At 51.6% G+C, this 16,178-nt stretch overlaps 1 protein-coding gene across 1 annotated transcript in view; it reads right to left on the minus strand.

The window, feature by feature from the left end:
- The window catches only part of STYXL2 (serine/threonine/tyrosine interacting like 2), a 74,292-nt gene that overhangs the window by 22,962 nt on the left and 35,152 nt on the right, over window positions 1–16,178 (minus strand). The gene's annotated exons all lie outside the window — the stretch shown is intronic.

Raw genomic sequence — 16,178 nt, forward strand, 5'->3', positions numbered from 1 at the left:
GTCAATAATAACTCGTACAGAGTAAGAAAATTAGGGCACACACACTTAACTACAGGGTAGGTGAGTGCGCGCACAGACTGACCTGCTGCCTAGACGATTGCATATACACACATTGAGCTACAGGGTAGGTGAGTGATCAACACACACACACACACGGAGCTACAGGATAGATTAATTATCCACACTCGCACGGAGCTACAGGTTAGATGAGTGATCTACACACACACACACACGGAGCTCCAGGGTAGATGGGTGATCCACACACACACACACGGAGCTACAGGGTAGATGAGTGATCGACACACACACGGAGCTACAGGGTAGATGAGTGATCTACACACACGGAGCTACAGGGTAGATGAGTGATCCACACACACACGGAGCTACAGGTTAGATGAGTGATCCACACACACACGGAGCTACAGGTTAGATGAGTGATCCACACACACACGGAGCTACAGGGTAGATGAGTGATCTACACACACACGGAACTACAGGGTAGATGAATGATTTACACACACACGGAGCTACAGGGTAGATGAGTGATCCCCACACACACACGGAGCTACAGGTTAGATGAGTGATCCACACACACACGGAGATACTGGGTAGATGAGTGATCCACAAACACAGAACTACAGGTTAGATGAGTGATCCCCACACACACGGAGCTACAGGGTAGATGAGTGGTCCACACACACACGGAGCTACAGGGTAGATGAGTGGTCCACACACATACAGAGCTACAGGGTAGATGAGTGATCCACACACACACGGAGCTACAGGTTAGATGAGTGATCCACACACACACGGAGCTACAGGGTAGATGGGTGACCCACACACACGGAGCTACAGGGTAGATGAGTGATACACACACGGAGCTACAGGGTAGATGAGTGATCCACACACACACGGAGCTACAGGGAAGATGAGTGATCTACACACACACACGGAGCTACAGGGTAGATGAGTGATCCCCAAACACACGGAGCTACAGGGTAGATGAGTGATACACACACGGAGCTACTGGGTAGATGAGTGATCCACACACACACGGAGCTACAGGGAAGATGAGTGATCTACACACACACACGGAGCTACAGGGTAGATGAGTGATCCCCAAACACACGGAGCTACAGGTTAGATGAGTGATCCCCACACACACGGAGCTACAGGGTAGATGGGTGATCCACACACACACGGAGCTACAGGGTAGATGATTGATCTACACACACACGGAGCTACAGGGTAGATGAGTGATCCCCAAACACACGGAGCTACAGGTTAGATGAGTGATCCACACACACACGGAGCTACAGGGTAGATGATTGATCTACACGCACACGGAGCTATAGGGTAGATGAGTGATCCCCACACACACGGAGCTACAGGGTAGATGAGTGATACACACACACATGGAGCTAAAGGGTAGATGGGTGATCCACAGACACACGGAGCTACAGGGTAGATGAGTGATCCACACACACGGAGCTACAGGGTAGATAAATGATCCACACACACACGGAGCTACACGGTAGAAAAGTGATACACACACACGGAGCTACAGGGTAGATGAGTGATCCACACACACACGGAGCTACAGGGTAGATGAGTGATCCCCACACACATGGAGCTACAGGTTAGATGAGTGATCCACACACACGGAGCTACTGGGTAGATGAGTGATCCACACACACACACGGAGCTACTGGGTAGATGCGTGATCCCCACACACGGAGCTACAGGGTAGATGAGTGAACCACACACACACACGGAGCTACAGGGTAGATGTGTGATGCCCACACACGGAGCTACAGGGTAGATGAGTGATCCACACACACACGGAGCTACAGGGTAGATGAGTGATCCCCACACACACGGAGCTACAGGTTAGATGAGTGATCCACACACACACGGAGCTACAGGGTAGATGCGTGATCCCCACACACGGAGCTACAGGGTAGATGAGTGATCCACACACACACGGAGCTACAGGGTAGATGAGTGATCCCCACACACATGGAGCTACAGGTTAGATGAGTCATCCACACACACACGGAGCTACTGGGTAGATGAGTGATCCACACACACACACGGAACTACAGGTTAGATGAGTGATCCACACACACAAGGATCTACAGGGTAGATGAGTGGTCCACACACACACGGAGCTACAGGGAAGATGAGTGATCTACACACACACACGGAGCTACAGGGTAGATGAGTGATCCCCAAACACACGGAGCTACAGGTTAGATGAGTGATCCCCACCCACACGGAGCTACAGGGTAGATGGGTGATCCACACACACACGGAGCTACAGGGTAGATGATTGATCTACACACACACGGAGATACACGGTAGAAAAGTGATACACACACGGAGCTACAGGGTAGATGCGTGATCCCCACACACGGAGCTACAGGGTAGATGAGTGATTCACACACACACACACGGAGCTACAGGTTAGATGAGTGATCCCCACAAACACGGAGCTACAGGGTAGATGAGTGATACACACACACGAAGCTACAGGGTAGATGAGTGATCCCCACACACATGGAGCTACAGGTTAGATGAGTGATCCACACACACGGAGCTACTGGGTAGATGAGTGATCCACACACACACACGGAGCTACTGGGTAGATGCGTGATCCCCACACACGGAGCTACAGGGTAGATGAGTGAACCACACACACACACGGAGCTACAGGGTAGATGTGTGATGCCCACACACGGAGCTACAGGGTAGATGAGTGATCCACACACACACGGAGCTACAGGGTAGATGAGTGATCCCCACACACACGGAGCTACAGGTTAGATGAGTGATCCACACACACACGGAGCTACAGGGTAGATGCGTGATCCCCACACACGGAGCTACAGGGTAGATGAGTGATCCACACACACACGGAGCTACAGGGTAGATGAGTGATCCCCACACACATGGAGCTACAGGTTAGATGAGTCATCCACACACACACGGAGCTACTGGGTAGATGAGTGATCCACACACACACACGGAACTACAGGTTAGATGAGTGATCCACACACACAAGGATCTACAGGGTAGATGAGTGGTCCACACACACACGGAGCTACAGGGAAGATGAGTGATCTACACACACACACGGAGCTACAGGGTAGATGAGTGATCCCCAAACACACGGAGCTACAGGTTAGATGAGTGATCCCCACCCACACGGAGCTACAGGGTAGATGGGTGATCCACACACACACGGAGCTACAGGGTAGATGATTGATCTACACACACACGGAGATACACGGTAGAAAAGTGATACACACACGGAGCTACAGGGTAGATGCGTGATCCCCACACACGGAGCTACAGGGTAGATGAGTGATTCACACACACACACACGGAGCTACAGGTTAGATGAGTGATCCCCACAAACACGGAGCTACAGGGTAGATGAGTGATCCACACACACGGAGCTACAGGGTAGATAAATGATCCACACACACACGGAGATACACGGTAGAAAAGTGATACACACACACGGAGCTACAGGGTAGATGCGTGATCCCCACACACGGAGCTACAGGGTAGATGAGTGATTCACACACACACGGAGCTACAGGGTAGATGTGTGATGCCCACACACGGAGCTACAGGGTAGATGAGTGATCCACACACACACGGAGCTACAGGGTAGATGAGTGATCCCCACACACACGGAGCTACAGGTTAGATGAGTGATCCACACACACACGGAGCTACAGGGTAGATGAGTGATCCACACACACACGGAGCTACAGGGTAGATGAGTGATCGCCACACACACGGAGCTACAGCTTAGATGAGTGATCCACACACACACGGAGCTACTGGGTAGATGAGTAATCCACACACACACACACGGAACTACAGGTTAGATGACTGATCCACACACACAAGGAGCTACAGGGTAGATGAGTGGACCACACACACACGGAGCTACAGGGTAGATGAGTGATCCACACACACACGGAGCTACAGCTTAGATGAGTGATCCACACACACACGGAGCTACTGGGTAGATGAGTGATCCACACACCCACACGGAACTACAGGTTAGATGAGTGATTCACACACACAAGGAGCTACAGGGTAGATGAGTGGTCCACACACACACGGAGCTACAGGGTAGATGAGTGATCCACACACACACGGAGCTACAGGGTAGATGAGTGATCCACACACACACGGAGCTACAGGGTAGATGAGTGATCCACACACACACACACACACCCGGAGCTAAAGGGGAGATGAGTGATCCACCCACACACACACGGAGCTACAAGGTAGATGAGTGATCTACACACACACGGAGATACAGGGTAGATGGGTGATACACACGGAGCTACAGGGTAGATGAGTGATCCACACACACACACGGAGATGTAGGGTAGATGGGTGATACACACGGAGCAACAGGGTAGATAAGTGATTTACACCCACACGGAGCTACAGGGTAGATGTGTGATACACACGGAGCTACAGGGTAGATGAGTGATCCACACACACACGGTGCTACAGGATAGATGAGTGATCTACACACACACAGAGCTACAGGGTAGATGAGTGATCTACACACACACGGAGATACAGGGTAGATGGGTGATACACACGGAGCTACAGGGTAGATAAGTGATTTACACCCACACGGAGCTACAGGGTAGATGAGTGATACACACGGAGCTACAGGGTAGATGAGTGATCCACACACACACCGAGCTACAGGGTAGATGAGCGATCTACACACACACAGAGCTACAGGGTAGATGAGTGATCCACACACACACGGAGTTACAGGGTAGATGAGTGATATACACACACACGGAGCTACAGGGTAGATGCGTGATCCCCACACACGGAGCTACAGGGTAGATAAGTGATACACACACACACACGGAGCTACAGGGTAGATAAGTGATCCACACAGACACGGAGCTACAGGGTAGATGCGTGATCCCCACACACGGAGCTACAGGGTAGATGAGTGATACACACACACGGAGCTACAGGGTAGATGAGTGATCCACACACACACACACGGAGCTACAGGATAGATGAGTGATCAACACACACAGGGAGCTACAGGGTAGATGAGTGATCCACACAAACACACACGGAGCTGCAGGGTAGAAAAGTGATCCACACACACACACGGAGCTACAGGGTAGATGAGTGATCCACACACACACACGGAGCTACAGGGTGATGAGTGATTCACACACACACAAGGAACTACAGGGTAGATGAGTGATCCACACACACACATGGAGCTACAGGGTAGATGAGTGATCAACACACACACATGGAGCTACAGGGTAGATGAGTGATCCAAACAAAGAAAAAAGATCCCCCATATAGCCTTTAACAGACTGTAGGGGCAAGTGCTGTTAGCGAGCAACTATGAAGGCCGGAACGGTACACGAGGGGGTGGGTGGACAGCACCACGCCCGACCGCCTTTGTCTTCCTAGTGGCGATGTTTACACACCGCACCAGGTACTCATTTGAGGCTGAGTCGACCTAGGGGAGGCCCGGGACCGGTTCAGATAATCGTCACTGGTGTTGGCCGTGAGCCGGAATCGAACCCGTGTCGCCGGGTTCATAGCGCAGCGCGCTAACCGCTACACTATCGCTCCCCACAGTGAGTGATCCACACACACACACGGAGCTACAGGATAGATGAGTGATCCACACACACACGGAGCTACAGGGTAGATGAGTGATCCACACACACACATGGAGCTACAGGGTAGATGAGTGATCCACACACACACGGAGCTACAGGGTAGATAAGTGATCCACACACACACGGAGCTACAGGGTAGATGAGTGATCTCCACACACTTGGAGCTACAGGGTAGATGAGTGATCCCCACACACACGGAGCTACAGGGTAGATGAGTGATGTACACACGGAGCTACAGGGTAGATGAGTGATCCATACACACACACGGAGCTACAGGGTAGATGAGTGATCCCCACAAAACACGGAGCTACAGGGTAGATGAGTGATACACACACACGGAGCTACAGGGTAATGAGTGATCTACACACACACGGAGCTACAGGGTATATGGGTTATCCACACACACACACACGGAGCTACAGGGTATATGGGTTATCCACACACACACACGGAGCTACGGGGTAGATGAGTGATCCCCGCACACGGAGCTAAATGGTAGATAAGTGATCCACACACACACACGGAGCTACAGGGTAGATAAGTGATCCACACACACACGGAGCTACAGGATAGATGCTTGATCGCCACACACGGAGCTGCAGGGTAGATGAGTGATCCACACACACACACGGAGCTACAGGGTAGATGAGTGATCCACACACACACATGGAGCTACAGGGTAGAATAGTGATCCACACACACACACGGAGCTACAGGGTAGATGAGTGATCCACACACACACATGGAGCTACAGGGTAGATGAGTGATACACACTCACGGAGCTACAGGGTAGATGCGTGATCCACACACACACGGAGCTACAGGGTAGATGAGTGATCCACACACACACGGAGCTACAGGGTAGATAAGTGATCGCCACACACGGAGCTACACGGTAGATGAGTGATCCACACACACACATGGAGCTACAGGGTAGAATAGTGATCCACACACACACACGGAGCTACAGGGTAGATGAGTGATCCACACACACACATGGAGCTACAGGGTAGATGAGTGATACACACACACACACGGAGCTACAGGGTAGATGAGTGATACACACACACACGGAGCTACAGGGTAGATGAGTGATCCACACACACACGGAGCTACAGGGTAGATGGGCGGTCCACACACACACGGAGCTACAGGGTAGATAAGTGATCCACACACATACGGAGCTACAGGGTAGATGAGTGATACACACACACACGGAGCTACAGGGTAGATGGGTGTTCCACACACACACGGAGCTACAGGGTAGATGCGTGATCCCCACACACGGAGCTACAGGGTAGATGAGTGATCCACACACACGGAGCTACAGGGTAGATGAGTGATCAACACACACACGGAGCTACAGGGTAGATGAGTGATCTACACACACACACGGAGCTACGGGGTAGAATAGTGATCCACAAACACACACGCAGCTACAGGGTAGATGAGTGATCCACACACACACACACGGAGCTACAGGGTAGATGAGTGATCAACACACACACGGAGCTACAGGGTAGATGAGTGATCCACACACACACGGAGCTACAGGGTAGATGAGTGAACCCCACACACACGGTGCTACAGGGTAGACGAGTGATACACACACACACACATGGAGCTACAGGGTAGATGAGTGATCCACACACACTTGGAGCTACAGGGTAGATGAGTGATCCCCACACACACGGAGCTACAGGGTAGATGAGTGATCTCCACACACTTGGAGCTACAGGGTAGATGAGTGATCCCCACACACACGGAGCTACAGGGTAGATGAGTGATGTACACACGGAGCTACAGGGTAGATGAGTGATCCATACACACACACGGAGCTACAGGGTAGATGAGTGATCCCCACAAAACACGGAGCTACAGGGTAGAGGAGTGATACACACACACGGAGCTACAGGGTAATGACTGATCTACACACACACGGAGCTACAGGGTATATGGGTTATCCACACACACACACGGAGCTACAGGGTATATGGGTTATCCACACACACACACGGAGCTACGGGGTAGATGAGTGATCCCCGCACACGGAGCTAAAGGGTAGATAAGTGATCCACACACACACACGGAGCTACAGGGTAGATGCATGATCGCCACACACGGAGCTGCAGGGTAGATGAGTGATCCACACACACACACGGAGCTACAGGGTAGATGAGTGATCCACACACACACATGGAGCTACAGGGTAGAATAGTGATCCACACACACACATGGAGCTACAGGGTAGATGAGTGATACACACTCAGGGAGCTACAGGGTAGATGCGTGATCCACACACACACGGAGCTACAGGGTAGATGCGTGATCCACACACACACGGAGCTACAGGGTAGATGAGTGATCCACACACACACACGGAGCTACAGGGTAGATAAGTGATCCACACACACACGGAGATACCGGGTAGATGCATGATCGCCACACACGGAGCTACAGGGTAGATGAGTGATCCACACACACACACGGAGCTACAGGGTAGATGAGTGATCCACACACACACATGGAGCTACAGGGTAGAATAGTGATCCACACACACACACGGAGCTACAGGGTAGATGAGTGATCCACACACACACATGTAGCTACAGGGTAGATGAGTGATACACACACACACGGAGCTACAGGGTAGATGAGTGATACACACACACACGGAGCTACAGGGTAGATGAGTGATCCACACACACACGGAGCTACAGGGTAGATGGGTGGTCCACACACACACGGAGCTACAGAGTAGATAAGTGATCCACACACATACGGAGCTATAGGGTAGATGAGTGATACACACACACACGGAGCTACAGGGTAGATGGGTGTTCCACACACACACGGAGCTACAGGGTAGATGCGTGATCCCCACACACGGAGCTACAGGGTAGATGAGTGATCCACACACACACGGAGCTACAGGGTAGATGAGTGATCAACACACACACGGAGCTACAGGGTAGATGAGTGATCCACACACACACACGGAGCTACAGGGTAGAATAGTGATCCACACACACACACGGAGCTACAGGGTAGATGAGTGATCCACACACACACATGGAGCTACAGGGTAGATGAGTGATCAACACACACACACGGAGCTACAGGGTAGATGAGTGATCCACACACACACGGAGCTACAGGGTAGATGAGTGATCCCCACACACACGGTGCTACAGGGTAGACGAGTGATACACACACACACACATGGAGCTACAGGGTAGATGAGTTATCCCCACACACACACCGAGCTACAGGGTAGATGAGTGATCAACACACACACGGAGCTCCAGGGTAGATGAGTGACCCACACACACACGGAGCTACAGGGTAGATGAGTGATACACACACACGGAGCTACAGGGTAATGAGTGATCTACACACACACGGAGCTACAGGGTATATGGGTTATCCACACACACACACGGAGCTACAGGGTAGATGAGTGATCCCCACACACGGAGCTACAGGGTAGATGAGTGATCCACACACACGGAGCTACAGGGTAGATGAGTGATCCACAAACACACACACACGGAGCTACAGGGTAGATGAGTGATACACACACACACGGAGCTACAGGGTAGATGAGTGATACACACTCACGGAGCTACAGGGTAGATGCGTGATCCCCACACACGGAGCTACAGGGTAGATGAGTGATCCACACACACACACGGAGCTACAGGGTAGATAAGTGATCCACACACACACGGAGCTACAGGGTAGATAAGTGATCCACACACACACGGAGCTACAGGGTAGATGCGTGATCGCCACACACGGAGCTACAGGGTAGATGAGTGATCCACACACACACACGGAGCTACAGGGTAGATGAGTGATCCACACACACACATGGAGCTACAGGGTAGAAGACTGATCCACACACACACACGGAGCTACAGGGTAGATGAGTGATCCACACACACACACATGGAGTTACAGGGTAGATGAGTGATACACACACACGAAGCTACAGGGTAGATAAGTGATCCACCCGCACACGGAGCTACAGCGTAGATGCGTGATCCCCACACACGGAGCTACAGGGTAGATGAGTGATCAACACAGACACACGGAGCTACAGGGTAGATGAGTGATCCACACACACACACGGAGCTACAGGGTAGAATAGTGATCCACACACACACACGGAGCGACAGGGTAGATGAGTGATCCACACACACACATGGAGCTACAGGGTAGATGAGTGATCAACACACACATCCATATACCCTATAGCTCCGTGTGTGTGTAGATCACTCATTACCCTGTAGCTCCGTGTGTGTCTATCACTCATCTACCCTGTAGCTCCGTGTGTGTGTGTGTATCACTCATCTACCCTGTAGCTCCGTGTTTTATGGGGATCACTCATCTACCCTGTAGCTCCTGTAGCTCCGTGTGTGTGTGTGGATCACTCATCTACCCTGTAGCTCCGTATATATGTATGTTGATCACTCATCTACCCTGTAGCTCCGTGTGTGTGTGTTGATCACTCATCTACCCTGTAGCTCCATGTGTGTGTGTGGATCACTCATCAACCCTGTAGCTCCATGTGTGTGTGTGGATCACTATTCTACCCTGTAGCTCCGTGTGTGTGTGTAGATCACTCATCTACCCTGTAGCTCCGTGTGTGTGTTGATCACTCATCTACCCTGTAGCTCCGTGTGTGTGTGGATCACTCATCTACCCTGTAGCTCCGTGTGTGGGGATCACGCATCTACCCTGTAGCTCCGTGTGTGTGTGGAACACCCATCTACCCTGTAGCTCCGTGTGTGTGTGGACCACCCATCTACCCTGTAGCTCCGTGTGTGTGGATCACCCATCTACCCTGTAGCTCCGTGTGTGTGTGGACCAACCATCTACCCTGTAGCTCCGTGTGTGTGTGGGGATCACTCATCTACCCTGTAGCTCCGTGTGTGTATGTGGATAACCCATATACCCTGTAGCTCCGTGTGTGTGTAGATCACTCATTACCCTGTAGCTCCGTGTGTGTGTATCACTCATCTACCCTGTAGCTCCGTGTGTGTATCACTCATCTACCCTGTAGCTCCGTGTTTTGTGGGGATCACTCATCTACCCTGTAGCTCCGCGTGTGTGTATGGATCACTCATCTACACTGTAGCTCCGTGTGCACATCACTCATCACCCTGTAGCTCCGTGTGTGTGTGTGGATCACTCATCTACCCTGTAGCTCCGTGTGTGTGTGGATCACTCATCTAACCTGTAACTCCGTGTGTGTGACCCACACACACACGGAGTTACAGGAGTTACAGGGTAGATGAGTGATCCACACACACACACGGAGCTACAGGGTAGATGAGTGATCCACGCACACACACGGAGTTACAGGGTAGATGAGTGATCGCCACACACGCAGCTACAGGGTAGATGAGTGATCCACACACACACACGGAGCTACAGGGTAGATGAGTGATCCACACACACACATGGAGCTACAGGGTAGAAGACTGATCCACACACACACACGGAGCTACAGGGTAGATGAGTGATCCACACACACACACATGGAGTTACAGGGTAGATGAGTGATACACACACACGAAGCTACAGGGTAGATAAGTGATCCACCCGCACACGGAGCTACAGCGTAGATGCGTGATCCCCACACACGGAGCTACAGGGTAGATGAGTGATCAACACAGACACACGGAGCTACAGGGTAGATGAGTGATCCACACACACACACGGAGCTACAGGGTAGAATAGTGATCCACACACACACACGGAGCGACAGGGTAGATGAGTGATCCACACACACACATGGAGCTACAGGGTAGATGAGTGATCAACACACACATCCATATACCCTGTAGCTCCGTGTGTGTGTAGATCACTCATTACCCTGTAGCTCCGTGTGTGTCTATCACTCATCTACCCTGTAGCTCCGTGTGTGTGTGTGTATCACTCATCTACCCTGTAGCTCCGTGTTTTATGGGGATCACTCATCTACCCTGTAGCTCCTGTAGCTCCGTGTGTGTGTGTGGATCACTCATCTACCCTGTAGCTCCGTATATATGTATGTTGATCACTCATCTACCCTGTAGCTCCGTGTGTGTGTGTTGATCACTCATCTACCCTGTAGCTCCATGTGTGTGTGTGGATCACTCATCTACCCTGTAGCTCCATGTGTGTGTGTGGATCACTATTCTACCCTGTAGCTCCGTGTGTGTGTGTAGATCACTCATCTACCCTGTAGCTCCGTGTGTGTGTTGATCACTCATCTACCCTGTAGCTCCGTGTGTGTGTGGATCACTCATCTACCCTGTAGCTCCGTGTGTGGGGATCACGCATCTACCCTGTAGCTCCGTGTGTGTGTGGAACACCCATCTACCCTGTAGCTCCGTGTGTGTGTGGACCACCCATCTACCCTGTAGCTCCGTGTGTGTGGATCACCCATCTACCCTGTAGCTCCGTGTGTGTGTGGACCAACCATCTACCCTGTAGCTCCGTGTGTGTGTGGGGATCACTCATCTACCCTGTAGCTCCGTGTGTGTGTGTGGATAACCCATATACCCTGTAGCTCCGTGTGTGTGTAGATCACTCATTACCCTGTAGCTCCGTGTGTGTGTATCACTCATCTACCCTGTAGCTCCGTGTGTGTGTGTATCACTCATCTACCCTGTAGCTCCGTGTTTTGTGGGGATCACTCATCTACCCTGTAGCTCCGCGTGTGTGTATGGATCACTCATCTACCCTGTAGCTCCGTGTGTACATCACTCATCACCCTGTAGCTCCGTGTGTGTGTGTGGATCACTCATCTACCCTGTAGCTCCGTGTGTGTGTGGATCACTCATCTAACCTGTAACTCCGTGTGTGTGACCCACACACACACGGAGTTACAGGAGTTACAGGGTAGATGAGTGATCCACACACACACACGGAGCTACAGGGTAGATGAGTGATCCACGCACACACACGGAGTTACAGGGTAGATGAGTGATCCACACACACACACACGGAGCTACAGGGTAGATGAGTGATCCACACACACACACGGAGCTACAGGGTAGATGAGTGATCCACACACACACATGGAGCTACAGGTTAGAATAGTGATCCACACACACACACGGAGCTACAGGGTAGATGAGTGATCCACACACACACACATGGCGCTACAGGGTAGATGCGTGATCCCCACATACGGAGCTACAGGGTAGATGAGTGATCAACACACACACGGAGCTACAGGGTAGATGAGTGATCCACACACACACACGGAGCTACAGGGTAGAATAGTGATCCACACACACACACGGAGCTACAGGGTAGATGAGTGATCCACACACACGGAGCTACAGGGTAGATGAGTGATCCACAAACACACACACACGGAGCTACAGGGTAGATGAGTGATACACACACACACGGAGCTACAGGGTAGATGAGTGATACACACTCACGGAGCTACAGGGTAGATGCGTGATCCCCACACACGGAGCTACAGGGTAGATGAGTGATCCACACACACACACGGAGCTACAGGGTAGATAAGTGATCCACACACACACGGAGCTACAGGGTAGATAAGTGATCCACACACACACGGAGCTACAGGGTAGATGCGTGATCGCCACACACGGAGCTACAGGGTAGATGAGTGATCCACACACACACACGGAGCTACAAGGTAGATGAGTGATCCACACACACACATGGAGCTACAGGGTAGAAGACTGATCCACACACACACACGGAGCTACAGGGTAGATGAGTGATCCACACACACACACATGGAGCTACAGGGTTGATGAGTGATACACACACACGAAGCTACAGGGTAGATAAGTGATCCACCCGCACACGGAGCTACAGCGTAGATGCGTGATCCCCACACACGGAGCTACAGGGTAGATGAGTGATCAACACAGACACACGGAGCTACAGGGTAGATGAGTGATCCACACACACACACGGAGCTACAGGGTAGAATAGTGATCCACACACACACACGGAGCGACAGGGTAGATGAGTGATCCACACACACACATGGAGCTACAGGGTAGATGAGTGATCAACACACACATCCATATACCCTGTAGCTCCGTGTGTGTGTAGATCACTCATTACCCTGTAGCTCCGTGTGTGTCTATCACTCATCTACCCTGTAGCTCCGTGTGTGTGTGTGTATCACTCATCTACCCTGTAGCTCCGTGTTTTGTGGGGATCACTCATCTACCCTGTAGCTCCTGTAGCTCCGTGTGTGTGTGTGGATCACTCATCTACCCTGTAGATCCGTATATATGTATGTTGATCACTCATCTACCCTGTAGCTCCGTGTGTGTGTGTTGATCACTCATCTACCCTGTAGCTCCATGTGTGTGTGTGGATCACTCATCTACCCTGTAGCTCCATGTGTGTGTGTGGATCACTATTCTACCCTGTAGCTCCGTGTGTGTGTGTGGATCACTCATCTACCCTGTAGCTCCGTGTGTGTGTTGATCACTCATCTACCCTGTAGCTCCGTGTGTGTGTGGATCACTCATCTACCCTGTAGCTCCGTGTGTGGGGATCACGCATCTACCCTGTAGCTCCGTGTGTGTGTGGAACACCCATCTACCCTGTAGCTCCGTGTGTGTGTGGACCACCCATCTACCCTGTAGCTCCGTGTGTGTGTGTGGATCACCCATCTACCCTGTAGCTCCGTGTGTGTGTGGACCAACCATCTACCTTGTAGCTCCGTGTGTGTGTGGGGATCACTCATCTACCCTGTAGCTCCGTGTGTGTGTGTGGATAACCCATATACCCTGTAGCTCCGTGTGTGTGTAGATCACTCATTACCCTGTAGCTCCGTGTGTGTGTATCACTCATCTACCCTGTAGCTCCGTGTGTGTGTGTATCACTCATCTACCCTGTAGCTCCGTGTTTTGTGGGGATCACTCATCTACCCTGTAGCTCCGCGTGTGTGTATGGATCACTCATCTACCCTGTAGCTCCGTGTGCACATCACTCATCACCCTGTAGCTCCGTGTGTGTGTGTGTGGATCACTCATCTACCCTGTAGCTCCGTGTGTGTGTGGATCACTCATCTAACCTGTAACTCCGTGTGTGTGACCCACACACACACGGAGTTACAGGAGTTACAGGGTAGATGAGTGATCCACACACACACACGGAGCTACAGGGTAGATGAGTGATCCACGCACACACACGGAGTTACAGGGTAGATGAGTGATCCACACACACACACGGAGCTACAGGGTAGATGAGTGATCCACACACACACACGGAGCTACAGGGTAGATGAGTGATCCACACACACACATGGAGCTACAGGTTAGAATAGTGATCCACACACACACACGGAGCTACAGGGTAGATGAGTGATCCACACACACACATGGCGCTACAGGGTAGATGCGTGATCCCCACATACGGAGCTACAGGGTAGATGAGTGATCAACACACACACGGAGCTACAGGGTAGATGAGTGATCCACACACACACACACGGAGCTACAGGGTAGAATAGTGATCCACACACACACACGGAGCTACAGGGTAGATGAGTGATCCACACACACACATGGAGCTACAGGGTAGATGAGTGATCAACACACACACGGAGCTACAGGGTAGATGAGTGATCCACACACACACACGGAGCTACAGGGTAGATGAGTGATCAACATGCACACGGAGCTAGAGGGTAGATGAGTGATCCACACACACACACACACGGAGTTACAGGGTGATGAGTGATCCACACACACACACGGAGCTACAGGGTAGATGAGTGATCCACACACACACGGAGCTACAGGGTAGATGAGTGATCCCCACACACACGGTGCTACAGGGTAGACGAGTGATACACACACACACACATGGTGCTACAGGGTAGATGAGTTATCCCTACACACACACCGAGCTACAGGGTAGATGAGTGATCAACACACACACGGAGCTACAGGATAGATGAGTGATCCACACACACACACACGGAGCTCCAGGGTAGATGAGTGACCCACACACACACGGAGTTACAGGGTAGATGAGTGATCCACACACACACATGGAGCTACAGGGTGATGAGTGATCCACACACACACACGGAGCTACAGGGTAGATGAGTGATCCACACACACACACGGAGCTACAGGGTGATGAGTGATCCACACACACACTCACGGAGCTACAGGGTAGATGAGTGATCCACACACACACACGGAGCTACAGGGTAGATGATTGATCCACACACACACGGAGCTACAGGATAGATGAGTGATCTACACACATTTGGAGCTACAGGGTAGATGAGTGATCCCCACACACACGGAGCTACAGGGTAGATGGGTGATCCACACTCACACGGAGCTACAGGGTAGATGAGTGATATACACACACGGAGCTACAGGGTAGATGCGTGATCCCCACACACGGAGCTACAGGATAGATGAGTGATCAACACACACAGGGAGCTACAGG

Source organism: Petromyzon marinus, chromosome 62 (genome assembly GCF_048934315.1).
Source record: "Petromyzon marinus isolate PM22_M1 ecotype Great Lakes invasive population chromosome 62, UKy_Petmar_22M1.pri1.0, whole genome shotgun sequence".
NCBI classification, from domain to species: domain Eukaryota; kingdom Metazoa; phylum Chordata; class Hyperoartia; order Petromyzontiformes; family Petromyzontidae; genus Petromyzon; species Petromyzon marinus.